Raw genomic sequence first — 14,649 nt, 5'->3', positions numbered from 1 at the left:
AGCTCTTTTGCAAGAGATGACACTGTTTTTATCACAGAGGGCAGATTCTGTACCTACAACCACAAGGGAATAAGGGAATCCAGTCTAAACAAGAATTGGAATGAAAACACCCTCACCCCACCCCGTTGTGCTTGGAATATCACCTAGATCCCCACACAGTGGGAGATTTTATATAGCATCTTGGCCTTATATTTCAGCAGAATCTAGGAGGAAAGAGGATATCTGCTTTGTCTCACCTCTGAATTTGAAAGGTGTATTTGTGGGGGTATGGAAATCCATATAAGGAAGCAAGAATCAAAAGATGAAGTGCCTAGCCAATGTTGTAATTGGACTGTTGGGTTATCTGGAAACAATATCATATTAGGAGAGAGGTTTTGAAGCTCGAAGGAGTCAAAGCAGGTGTTTGAATTGCTCCTTTTTTAATATCCGTTTGCTCTTTCTTTTTTTTCCCTTGTTTTTCAAGTGAAGTAGCCCACAGCCTTTCAAGGTTGCGACAACTGCCAAATGAATGCTTGGAAAGCATGTCTTATATTGAGTTTCCATATTCAGAGTCTTCCAACAGCTGATTCATCTTCATTTTTCAAAAGCATAATAAATGCTTGGGTATCTTCTTTTACAACTGTCAGTCTTTTACAACTAGAAAATACTAATTGGGCATTTTCAGTTGACAAATATTAAGCCAAAAATATTGTTAATCCCTGAGGTTGGATGCACTAGGTGTTGGTGGCTCAGGTCTTATTTTAGATCAGCTCTCACCAATCTTCACCCTTAGTGACTTCATGAGGAAATACAGCTGCCTTTGATATTTCTTTTAAAATTCTACAAATTATTTTCTGAAAACCTCAAAATTGGTAACTTTCTTGATGAGGGAGATAGACCCTGGAATAGCCAAGAGTACAAGAATTCCAGGTTGAATTCCTCTGTGTTTTGACGAGGTAGGCACAATTTATTTTGGGAAGGGAGTCAGAAATGCCATGTGCAAGAGCTCCAAAATCCCAAGTAATGTAGCCTGTTTTCAGGTCCTGAACTACTTTTGCTGAACAAAGCTGCATTGCACCAGCCAATATGCCCTCTATCTGTTCTGCGGAAGTTGATCCCTTTTGTGTGGATAATTAAATATTAATTGAGCTAGATGAGTTTGATCTATGTATTGGGAGAGACAGAGAGTGGCTCTTCTTGGATTCAGCATTCAGCTGGATCTTCTGTATTCCAGGAGGGTGTCCTGGCCAGGAAGCCAAAGATGATTTTCTCTAATTTTCACCTGTACCCCCTTTAAAAAAAAAAAAAGCGTGCACACTTTAAAATAAGAAGGCTTCAGTTTTGTCCTTGTACAGGATGGGAAAAATAATTTTTTTTGGTTTGTTTTTGATTCTATGAAAATCAAAATTTTCGTAGAATGGGGAAAATTGCTACTTATGCAGAGCCGAATTTAATCCTCATGTTGATGGTTGTGGCTTTGTGTGTTCTTGTAAGTGGGCTGCCTCTATAGGTTTGTTGATCCAATGGTAGGGTTGTGTCCAGTTTTCCTGTGTATTTTGCTCCTGTGATAACGGGGATATGATCAAATTTGTGCTCCTGGAAAGCACGTCTGTGTTCACTCAGTTCTAGTTTGGAGAGCAGAGGATGCAGTTGTGGACAGAGTTTGTTCTGTGGTTGGTGTAACTTCATGGAGACTGGTGTTGAAGGGGTAATGCAGTGAGTGCCCTGGAATTTGTAATACATTTGTGTTTTCCTTCTGTCTTTTTGCCAAGTCTATGGTGAAGGGCTCAAGTACTAAATTCCTAGAATTCCTTTCAAGGATGCTTTTTTCATTCTGGAGTGTTTCAGATGAAAACAAGCTACTGTTGGTCATCATGTGAAAAAGGAAGCATGTTCCTATATCTAGTACTGAAAGCACTGAAGGTAAAGGGGCTTCTAGGACCCAGAAGTTCTTCCTGAGCTTATAGGTTGTTCATCAACCTCACTGTTGATGGATCAATGCAGAAATAATCAATTTTGGCTTTTTGCAGAATTCCAATCTTGTTACTTATATTGCTCATTCTTTGAGGAAAATTAAAATCTTGGAATCAGACCCATAGTGGAAAAGACTTGCAGGAAGTTGTAATCTTGATTTAAAGGAACAGAAATGAGACTTCCTTTTCTAACCTAATCATAATCTCCTCTTTTAAATAAAATTGGTTTCATTATGTGAAGTACTTCCAGTGGAAGCTGTATGCTTGCTAGTGGAATCATTACAGTGTACAAGCTAATCCTTTTAACTCATTTCAATTACTTAAGATTTTTATTCCATGCATAAGGTAATTGAGACCCATTTTGGAATACGAGTATCATGTTGGTCACTTAGGTTCAAGAACAAGAATCCCAATGTACACAAAACATGCAGAGAGGGATTGCCAGAAGAGTAATATTGTCCTATGAAGAATCCAGAGGTGCTTGGATTTAGTGTGCTCAAGCAAAGACAACCTGAGGGGAAAAGGAAATGAGGCTGCTCTACAGCCTTCTAATAGGTTTAATCAGATAAAAAGCCAAGAGAAACTTAATTATGTATGAGATATGATTTCTCTAACGTACCACTGGACTGGATTCAACTCCTTCAAGGAGGTCCCTCTTGCTTCCATGTTTCTGTGCTTTCCTCTGTGTCATTTACAGTGTCATAATAATATTACACAGCACTCAACTTGGTGGTAAATGTGGCTACTTAAATATTTTTAAATACTTGTTTACCTAGTTATTTCACTCTTGCAACTACCATATTTAGTGGAAAATTGAATGCCATCAAACAAAGGGTTTGAGGCAGTGACCATCTCTCCTGAAATTGCTGTGGGGACTGGTAGGACAGCAGTTCTGGTCCTCTGGGTGGTGTTTGCCTGAACTGTCCTCATTCCACATTTACAAAGTCTCACTGTGCCTTCCCTTGATGCTGCTCTTTGCCCCACTCTGCTGTGATTACTGGTGACAGAAAAATAGCTGTGGCCACTCTGCTCTTGGCTGTTCTGTTTGGTGATCCAACCAGAATGAAACCAGTGTGCCATCTGAGAGAGCACATCCTCTAGCTTTAGAGGAAAGAAGGTTTTCCTGCAGTCAATAAGCAGTAAATTGAACAAGCAGAGAAGAGCTAATGAGAAAAACCACAGGCTTTTCTTTCTTTCTTTCAGCAGTAGATATCTAAAAGACTTTGTCACAAAGGAAAAGTGGTAGTTGCAAGTTAACCTGACTCACTGGTGTTCAATGTTGCTAATTTTACTGGTAGCACAGCTGCTGTAAGGCTGGAAGGTCTTATTCTTCTTTCAGCTGTGGGAGAGAACTGGAACTGCTTTGCTTTCAAAAAAGCTGTAATCCAATTTACATTTAAGTAAACAGGCAGATACATGGTTCTAGAATTTGCTCTGTAAAGAAGAAACTACATAGAGCGAAAAAAAATAAACCTTTTTTAAGTCATGGACAGGTTTGTTAAGAGTGTTAAGAGCCAAACCAGTTGTATTGCTCAATGTCTACCCTGTGCTTTAACATGGTTTGCACTATCATGAATCTGATGCAACTCCACTGCTATTCTTGCATTATTGAAATCAGGATTTGCTTGTTCCCTTTGCCTTTTATTCCTATCACGAGTCTTCCAGCACATTTTGTGCCAGGTGTAAAACTAAGATTGTAGCTGCAAATGCTTTGCTGTATTTAGCTCTAGTTGCTATGTGTGGTGGTAACAACCCAAAAATGATGCGTATTTCTCCCACTATGGGATAGAATGTCCCACCTCTGTGTCCTCGGTTGCATCAGCAAACACGCTGTGCTCCCATCACAACAGCTCCATGGTGAGTGACACTCTGGAGAAATAATTTCCATTTACTTAGAGCAACGAGACAGGGAAAATAATTATGTGTGTTAGAGCTGAACATCTGAACTCCAGAGCATTTTGTGGCTTTGTGGCTGTTTTTTAGCATCATAAAGTGTGTAAGACAGAGAGTGCTCATGGTCTGGGCCCCATGGCTGAGCTTGGCTTTTCTAGGTCTGTGTGTTCCAGTGTAAGGGGGTCATTTCAGCCATTACTCTGCTCTACAGTATCAATGCAATGAACAAGTCTTAGGTCTAACACAACCACTTGGAAGGTTAAATTTGTTAATTGTGGCCTTTAAAGGTAAAACAATATATATAGTTTTAAGAATGTTCTTGTTTTTATAACAGAGTAATGGGAATCTGCAAAAGGATGGAGTTGTTGTAGTGTACCAGCAGATTTGTGCCAGTGCTGGGTTTCACAGATGAAGTCTGTGAGGATAACAAGGAGGAAATTATCTGGATCAGTGGTGACTGTTACAGGGAATGGTGTGGCTGGTTGAGCCTGCATCCGCCTGCTCTCGATTTATCCTTCTCAGCTCTTGCTCATTTTCACCAATGTTTGGCAAACATCAAGTGAGTCAGAGAAGCCAAGTCCCTTCTTCCCCAGCCAGCTTCCCTTTCTCCCTGCAGGGTGCCTGGGGCCGGCAAGTATTGCACAGATTGCATCGCGCTCGCGCATCTCGCAGCCTTGTCACGCGTTCCTGCGGTGACAGGGGCTGAGCTGGGCTTAGATCCACCTGTCCTGCCTCTCTGGGGACATGGGGGCCACTCTGGAGGCAGCCATCTGCTCTCTCTGCCCTCATGGCACCCACCTCTCTTACCTGGCTGTCCCTGTCAGAGCTGCTGTGTTTTTGTGGAGCTGTGTCCCTGTCTGCACTGGCCGTGCTGTGTTGATGCTTTTGATGACATCTCTGGCTAGGGATGTTTTTTCACTCTGCAAATTGAGACTGACATATGTAGCATGTAGATATTTAGGTTAGGCACTGGGAGCCCTGGAGCTCTGAAATGCAAGGAACAGAGGGAGGCCAAAAAATACTAAGATGGCCAGAGGCTTTTCCATTCTCATTTATTTTCAGGAATTAATTATTTCAGAATCTTTCCTAGCTGATTAAGTAGGCTTCTTTTGTCTTGGTGACAGAAATTGCTGAGCTGAAAATTTGAACTTCCTGTCATTATGCCTCCACTGTGTAGAAATAATCCAGTATTTCTGTTTTCAGTAGAAATTTGCAGTACTCTTATTCATTCAGTGGGGTCCTAATAGTTTTTCATTTTCTCATTTATTTCTACTTCATTTAATTGTTCTCTGGCACCAGATATAGATGGAAAAAATATTTAAAAAGTAGATGGAGGTGGACCAATGTTTAAGGCTTCCTCAGAGCAGTTTCTAAAATTGTGTGAGAGACAGTGAATTACTTCAGGTCAGTTTTGATAAAAAATTATAGTTGAAAGGACATGCAACTGATTGCCCAATTCATCTTTCTCTATTTTAAATATCAATTTGCGGCATGGATAATGTAAAAGGTAAAGATGTAATACTACACAAAAAAGGCAGTGTATCCTTTTGGGCATTGCGAGTCAGTTTGGGAATTGGTTTGTCTTCTTCAACCCTTCTTGAAATAAAAATGTTCCTTGGGCATGCAGGAGTTTAGGGAGAGCAAAGGTAGACACCAACACACATTATCTCACCTCTTCTGTGCCCCTTCCAGCTGGCTGCACTTGGGTTACAAGCAGGTGCACAATTTGTAACCTACTTTTGTTTTCTCTGGGTTTAGCTTACACACACACACACACCAATTTAGCCCATGAATGAAGTGCTCTCTGGGGAGTAGGATCAGCTCTGAAGGAAAGGATAGAGGAAATGGCAGTAATTGCAGTTGGAAGTGATTTTCTAGGTTAAACAATGTACAGGTTTCTGCCACAAGCTGAGTGGTTCAGAAAGGGTTGATTTTATTTGTTCTATTCAGGCTTGGCTGCTGTGCATTTGTATTACACTGTAGTACTGGATCTCAGCAAGGAGAGCCTATGGATTTCAACTGGCACCAGGAATGCACAGATTCCTGCAACACTACAGCCTCATGATCAATTAAATCTGCTAATTGCTCCACTCCTAGGGCTCCTTTATAAGGCAGGATTTGAAGTGTGTGTCAGAGTAGTGGAGGCAGCAAAGAGCATTGGTGATAGTTTTGAAGTACGTGGATGGAAGTGGGAACTGGTGTTTATAAACAATTTATACCCTTCTATAGAATCTCTTCCTGTATTAAAAATTGTGCTGCTTTCCTCTGATCGAAAGACTGCTAGTCCTCCTTTTTCAAACCTTTTAGAAGTCTAATACATCTGGCAGCTTTCAGTATCAGAGAGCAGATGTCAACATAGAAATGTCAAGAAACAGTGGTACTTATTCATGGCGTGAGCCATTAGAAACCTTGTCTGCCTGTGCTGGTGGGGACACGGGTATGATCTAATCAGAAAGTGAATGAATGGGCATAAACACCAGGAGAAGGAGGCCCTGGGATGTGTGTGTGCGCGCACTTGGGTGTGTGGTGTGGTGCTGTGTCCCAGCCTGTTTGTGTTTTTTCCCTGAGCATGGCAACAGAACACACTGAGCTCCAGTCTGTGCTGGAGGTCACCCTGGGTTGGGTACAGCCAGCGGGGCCCTGCCAGCTGGGGAGCTGAGCTCTTGTTACTGTGCACCTCTGACAGAGCAGAGAGGGATGAACATGAGAAACAGTAGCTCTGGAACGGGCACAGATTTTCCAATCAATCTGTGATTCATGCTCATTAGCTTTGAAACACTGAAGAAAGGCGCTTTATGAGCTGGCATTTCCATTTGTGCTTTAGCTGCTTTACCCAGGCTGAAGACAGAATGATGACTGCAGCACTCGTGAAAACAAGGGGAAGAGAAAGAAGGAAACATGTTCTGTGTCTTGTCTAAAGGTCACTGCCCTGGTTAGAGATCACAGCCTCCCACTCAGCCCTTGGATCTGCTGTTAGCCTCTTATTTGGTATGAAATACAGGTTAGATGGGTCAAGTGTAGGATAATTTTCTTTGGTAACTGTAGGCACACAGCTGATGGTAATTTGGGGTGGGGCTGTGGTTGAGGCCATCCCTAATGGGCTACAGCTGTGCAGGACAGGTGAATAATATTAAAAGTAACGAGCCATGGAGTGCCCAGGGGCACTGACCAATCACCACAGGGAACAGAAGGCACACAGGTGCAATGCATGAACAAGAGGGCATAAAAGGTTGGGCTAAAGAGCAAGAACAAGCTGATACTTGCAACCTTCTGAAAGTGGCATGATGTTGCTCTGTATGGGCAGACGCCTGAAACCTTCTGAAACTGTATCCTGATATTCCCTGTATCGTGGCAATCCCAAGTGTGACGTGTGCTGTGCCAGGTAACAGTTACCTTCAGAGCTGGGGGGGGAAAGGTGTGAATATTCCTTCCTGTACTTTGTGTTCCCCACCTGAAAGAAAAGCCAGGCTTTTGTTGTTGCATTCATTTCTAATTAATGTCTTGTAATAGTACAGGAGGTGTTTCTCAAGGAAGCCAGGGCCCTTGCAGGGCTTGCAGCCACTGCAGTTGTGTTTGGTGGTGTAAGTGTGTGCAGGCTTGTGGCTAATTATATGTGATGCTGTGTGTTGGTAAATGCCTCTCTCCCCCCTGCTCATCAGCAGAACTGCTTTTTTCACAGCCACATCCCCAACAGAAGCAGCAGGCGATGGCTTTCAGTTGGAAAACAGCTGCCAGGAGCTCATTATGCACTAATGTACACTTTAAGAGTCAAGATTGCTCCTTTGCAGAAGGAGCTTACGAGTGTGGCCCATTCCAAATGTGCCTGACAGCAATTAGAATAGTGATGTACAGCAGGCCTTTCCTAGAAATCATTGTAAAGCCCAGGTAAAACCTCTGAACAGAGGATTGTGCTTATACAGCACTTCTGGATATGGTATCCCAATTTCTTTTAGTGATTGAGGAAAAAAGTCCAGCTGCAAGTCTCTCCTGCACATTGTAGTTTCATCTAAATGGGAACCAGATGCACTTCAAAAACCCAAACCAAACAATTGCTGAATGTGAGTGGTAAATAGAGTTAAAGAAATTAACCTTTTTGAAATAGTCAAAGTGATGGAGATATGGTTACAAACTGGTTTGGTATGAGTTGGAATAAGGGAAGCTTCATGTGTTGGATGTTGATGCTGGAGTCCATGGCTAAGGGTGATTCACATGGGAAGGCACATTTGAACTGGGATCTTCTTTTCTTTTGTCTTACCAATCCTCTTGGGAGGATTAATGTGATTCTGAATTTTATTTTATTTTGTTTTTCCTGAAGGAGGAAACAAACACTTAAGCTTTTACTGAAACTTTCTGAGAAAATGGATGTAGATATCCATAAAAGAAAAGCTCTAGTTAATACAAAGGAGACTGCATGCCTCAGATTGCAGTCTTAGATTGCAGTCTTAGAAGCCTCTGAAGTCTTACAGTCTCCAAAGGCCATAACACAGCTCTGGCATTTGTAATTTTGTTTAAAAATAAGTTCTGAAGGTGATCAGGCTATGGGTTTGGGTCTCAGTGTTCCAAGCCTGGGGCCACATTTAGACAAATGGTGTGAGGCAGCTCTGCCCCCAGGTGAATGTTCTTCCTTGGAAGCAGAGTCAGAAATTCATCTGGGTTTGAGCTCCTCTCTTCTGCCCTGTACAGCATACGAGGGGGAAGGAATGGAAGTGAGCAGCTGAGAGCATAGAGAAGGTGAGGCTGATTTTTTTGTGAGGGTTTCAGTGCTTGACTAGATCATCAGGGAGAGGTCTTTTCACTATTATGTGCTTATAAAACCCCTTTATTGGTACAACTTGAAAAGCAGGTAACGATTTAGTGCTTTTTTTTCTGAAAATGTCTAAATTGTAATTTGCAGGAACATGAAATGAGAGTGTGATTTACATTGCTGTAGTGCTTGATTTGACCATGTGAGATTGGGCTGCCATTCTGATGGTGGTGATATTACTAAGAACTCATTTTCTCAAACAGCATTTTTCATTATTGCACCTAATGTGCTTTACAGGAGAAAATTGGTATCACTGCAGGCAGTGACTTCGCAGTGGTTTGCCTGGGGCAACCTCAAGCGCAAGTGCCAAAACAAGGCTGAGGATCCAATGATCCTCAGCTGTTCTGCATCTCTCCTACTGTTGAGGACCATGTCCAGGGGCCTTTATTCCTCACATCCCTTCTTTTTAAAACCCTGCCTCTTCTCTGCACTCTTCCTGCCCTTTACTTTTTACCCAAAGACCACCTGAGCCCAAAGTCTTTTCTCAGTGATTACTCAAAGTATTCAGGAACCCATTCAGGTTGGATGTGCCATGGACCCTTACCTTAGCTGTGTTCAGATAAAACCCACAGCTCATTTTTAGAACCTGAGTCAAAGCTTGCTGAAATTTATGGAAGGATTTTATTAACTTTAGTAGTTTTGACTGCTTTTTAGTGGCTTTGAAATTCCTAACATCAGAAACAAGTTGAGTATTTTCTTGTTTACCTTTGTTTATGGCTACATGAATAACTGAATTGGGACTGGTTTTCAATGTACTTAGAAATTAGATTGATAAATTCTGAGTCCAGGTGTTTAATCCTTCTCTGGAAAATTTTTCCTTGTTACCTAATAAAATTACTGGCTGGTTTTATTGTTGTAGTAATGACAGCCATTAGTCTTGTACTGGTGTTTGTGGAAAGATCTAGTACGATCACTCTGTGTCCCAGTGTCTGCCATAAAATCCAGCAGATACCTGTGGAAACATGCAGCTTCTTCTCTTCCTGAAACATTTCAATTCACCTTTAAATTCTAAAGGCAGTTCTCAGCTCTGACCTACTGCATCTCAGCAGTGAGGGTTGGGTAAGTCTATCCCATACTGCCTTCAGGTGGTGAAATGTATAGATGGATTATTCCAGGTGGCATTACAAGATTTTCTTCTGGAGAGAGTTATTTTCACTGATTTTTATTTTTAAATTATTTTTTCTAACCTTCAGAGTTTTGTTTCTCTGGTTTCCTACAAGCCTCCCAGTACTGTTGGAAATCATAATGAGTTTTTGGCAAATCAGTTTGCATCATTGTTTCCAAAATACGACGTTGCCCTTTATTGTGCTTGAATCTGAACACCCTGGCACTGCCCTGTTAGATCAGACAGAGCCCCCAGGCTGTGGCAGGTTTGGAAGGTGATTTCACTCGGGCTGTTGTGCTGTTCTGCACTGCTGGAAGCCTTCCTCAGAGTTTTGCTGTGCAGGCAGTGCAGCCTTGAGGGTGATCTCAGAGGTGGCACATCCACATAGTGCTCCAAGGACAGAGGGAGGGGACATTAATTGTGAGATTGTTTGGGACAGTGGCACTTGTGGCAGATTGCTCTCAGTGCAGGAGTCACTTCCAGGGGTAAGGATGATATCATTGGATGCATGTGCTGACAGAGAATACAGTTAAGATTTACTTACTGTCACATGTTTTTGGTGTCCAGAATTTCAATCTCCTGTTGGCTGTGGTTCAGAGCAGTGGGGAGGGCAATGCAGGCAGTTATTAGCATGAAATGAGTGTGGAGAAGATGAGCTGCTGATACAGGAGAACTACAAACAAAATTCCAGGTGCAGAAAGTGCTTACAAATAACAGCAGGGATTATTAGGGGCTTATTCTCTTTTCATTGCTTGTTGTATTATGAAGTATTTTGGGAGAGAGGTGAAAGAAACATAATTTCTTTACATTGATCTCATTCAACCTGTATTAAAGTTGTTCTGAATCTTTAGGTTTGGCCTTAAAGGTTCAAATGGTTGCTGAAGCCCTTTGTCCACTCCAGCCACTGTCACTTCATGCAGTGCTCAGAGGATTTTTTTCTGAGGTCGTTAAATGCCTTCCATGTATCTGTCTCCTTAAATAAAGAACTATTTCTTCAGCTGTTCTAAATGAAGAAATGTTTCTGTAGCCTCTGAGAACTTATTAACTGCAGGGGTTTCACAACTGGATTGGTGGTACATAATATAGTTGCAGTGAAATAAAATGGAGACTCAGAAAATTATGGAATGGTTTTAGAGAAAGTAATTGGAAAGCCAAAAAGGAATAACTTTTGGAAAAAGAATTGTGTTTTCATTCTAATAAATACAGGGGTTTTATCAGCATCTCTCTATTGTATAGATATCATGTTGAAAATACTGTTTATCACCCCTTTCCTTCATTTCTCCTTTTGATATTTTTATGGAATATGCCTAAAACCTCTGTCTCACTGGCCTTGGCTGACAGCCAAGCATTTTGTTCAGAGTTTATTCAAGTTCCTGTCCTTATGCCATTGGCATTGTCACCCCTGTGCAGGTGCTGTGCTCCCTCAGAGGGAGTGTGACAGCAGGCAGTGGCAGCCTGGGCATGGCCAAGATTAATGAGAGCAGCTTCCTTCCCCACCACCTTCCCTGTCTTCAGCAGAAGAGGTGCATTCCCATACCTTGTCTCCTTGAAAAAAGATGTCATTTTGGTTTAGAATATAAAGAAATCAACTCTCAATGATTTGTGCAGTACTTTCTCACAAAACTTTCAGTCTGGGAGCTCCAGACTTTTGTGTCCTCCTGGTACTGGTGACAGGAGTTTCAGCTCCTCCACAATAACTGCTGTATTTTCAATCATTCTTAATTAAGCCAGGAGGGGTTGCATTTGAGGTATGCCAAAGACAGCAAACAGCATTGGACTTAATTTAGACTGCTGCTTTAAAAAAGTGGAAGGCTCTAAAGCAGCATGGTATTTTAGGTCTTTTGGTGTTTAATGAGTAGATAGTTGGAAATATATCTAATTCTCTCTCAGGTTCACTAGTTTTTTTCTATTTCTGTGTTGGAGCTCTCAAGATGTTATTGCTCAGAGTAACTTGGGCATGACACTTGAGCTTCATGTCATCTACTCTGTATTTGCATTTGTGTATTAATTTGAAACCCTATACATATTTATTTCTTGTAGTTTACATTTTAAAAAAGTAATTAATATTTAAAAGCCTGCAAGAGTGTTTTCAGAAGGGTTTGTATCAATTTGGCTGCATTTATTTAGACATTCCTAGGTCAGTATGAGTGCTTGTGTGTCACCTCAGAAATGTTTAGTTGAAGGTGAGGATGCTCAGGGTAACCTGCTAATCACAGCCAGTTTAAAAGGATATTATGTCACTGAGACTTGCTTAAATCCCAGGCTGCAATCTTATAATTCCCTTTGGTAAAAGGCATTTCAGGGCTTTTACTGTGCCATTTTAGCATGAGTAGTTCTGCTTTTAAAATGAATCTTGGAGATAAACTCTGTTCTTCATTAATGACTTTCAGAGTGAAGGAAGAATGTGCCCATTTTAGTGATTATTTGTAGACAAGAGGCGGAGGGGTTGACTTCAGATGGCTGTAATGGAAGTTACAAATGAGGAAGACTGAGAAATGTTGAAACATAATCAACAGCTTTTCTAAATAATGTGTTTAGTGTGGGGATGGAGTGTGTCTGCTTTTTTCCTGGAGGTGCATATGTGCATCTCACAGTGGGGAATTTCAGCTTTAAATAAGCATTTCTCTCTGTGCTGTTCTTTAATGAACATTGAGACTATCAGCTCCATGGTTTACTGAGATAAATTTTAGTAATTTTAATAACACGCACAGAATTAGCAGGAAATAATTTCATATAATTTGATCCAAGCCCTCATGTTTCAGACTAGGAAGACCTACTTTCTCACTAGGCTTTTAAAAGCGTAACTGGTTGAAAATTAATGAACCTCTGCTGCTGTCTTTGATCTTTAAGGTCCCTTCCAATCCAAACCATTCTGTGACTTGGTTACACCCTCTGTGTGTCAACAAAGGAGTGGGAGTAGGTTAACAAAGAGATGATTAATTTTTATGCTGGAGGACAAAGACCACTTGAGATTGCACCAAAATTCACCTGACAAATTCATAGTTGGTGTTTGAAAGGTGCCAGTCCCCATTTTTACTGAAATAAAGTAGAAAACAACCCAAACTGCAGAAATTTTAAAATTAATTTCATCCTTTGTCTTATCTATGACCATTTCTGGTTTGTATGTTAATTTTCTTGAAACAAGTGTCCAAATCAAAGGCAAATCTTCATTACTCAGATGTACGTTGGAATTAGCGTTATCTGCAGCAGGCTTGGAATTTTTTTCTCTGATTATTTTCCTCAGAAGATTTTTTTTTGCCCTACCAGGCAATGCTTTTGAAGAGACAAATGGAGTAAGGAGATATCTCTGTTTGTGTTGGAAATAACAAGTAATGCAATTAGTGGATGACTGCATGAACAGTAGCAATTAGAGCTGAAGAACATACGAAATATGTGAGTGCAGAGCCATATTTCTGTGTCATCTGCACTGGCAGAAAACCAGAAAAACTTCACTCAGATGGGTAGAATTGTTGACTGATATGTTTTAAACTTTTTGGTCTAATTTTACCCAGCTCTGAGTTTTGAAGTTTCAACCAGCTTTTGGGCAGTGTGATGAGTAGGGAAAATTGGAGTCCATCTTCTCCTCTTCTCATTGAGGGAAGGTAAAACACATGTGGGAAGCATCAAGCTGCTGAAATTTCTGCAAATCCAGTATCTCATCTCCAGCACTCACAATTCAGAGATGCATAGCAAACAATAGGAAATAACCTTATTTTTGTAATTTTATCTCCCTCTATTCCATACCAGTTTGCTTATGCAGGTCCATTTGAAAGACCTTATTAAAAAAACAAAACACCCACTCTGGAAATTGTAATCTATTTGACATGATGAGGTTCTTAACAAATTGATTTGTCTGCTCCTGGTGGTCATTATTTCCTTTATGTCAGGGCTGCTCCATTGTTCTGGAAGCCCTCAGTGTAGTTCTGTGAAGGTTATCCAGTTTTCCCTGTGATGCAGTCGCAGGAGCCATTTGCAGTTGCAGTCCCGGTGCTGCTGAGCCATGCAAGTGTCACTGGGGCAGCTCTGCAGGTGTCACCGAGGCCACACAGCCAGAGCATGACAGTCACTGTGTACTTGGGATCTCAAAGAGGAGAAACAGTCCTGGCCAGGGCAGCAGGGTCTTGCTCAAAACCCTTACCCTTTGACTGGTTTAATCGATATTTTTTTTAAAGTCTTTTTCTAGGTATCAAAATTTTGGTGGATCAGCCAGGAACTCTTATTTCACTGGTGTCTTCTGCATAGAATCATGGAGTCATTTAGGGTGGAAAACCCTCTAACATTATTGAGTCCATCTGTTCCCCTAGCACTGTCAAAGCACAGTCCAGCACTGTCCCCCACTGCTAAACCATGTCCCCAGGTGCCAGGTCTGCACCTCTTTTAAATCTCTCCATGAACTCTCCACCACTGCCCTGGGCAGCCTGTTCCAGAACTTAACTTTCCCTTTTTTTCCCCCTCTCCTTTTCCTTTTTTCCTGAACTTTGGTAGAAATCACAAAATGCAACCTCTTGCTGCTTTTAAATTTTAACTGTTTTCCACAGCTTGGTTAGCAACCTCTTTGACTGCTACAGTTACTTATACCTTCTGAATATAAGAAAAAGAAAGGATAACAAAGGCAATCAATATTAGTTGCAGCTGCTGGTACTGAGTACAGCCAGTTTTTCAGTATAGGAACTTTGTCCCTAAGCCTATTGTCGCTCCATCATCACCAGTTCCAGTCTCTTGAGATTTTGTCACCTCAGTGACACTGCAGGGGATTATAGTAATTAGCCCAGTCTTTCAGACACAGCTATTGAGCCTCCTGGAACAGCGTGGCCAGCTTTTGGATCAGTGATCTCACCACCCTGGGGTGGAAGAAAGTTAAGGTGCTGTATTGTAAGTGATCAAATGGGTCTGAG

This window comes from Geospiza fortis, unplaced genomic scaffold, assembly GCF_000277835.1.
Source record: "Geospiza fortis unplaced genomic scaffold, GeoFor_1.0 scaffold1278, whole genome shotgun sequence".
In the NCBI taxonomy this organism is placed as follows: domain Eukaryota; kingdom Metazoa; phylum Chordata; class Aves; order Passeriformes; family Thraupidae; genus Geospiza; species Geospiza fortis.
Note: the sequence above shows the minus strand (reverse complement) of the source record.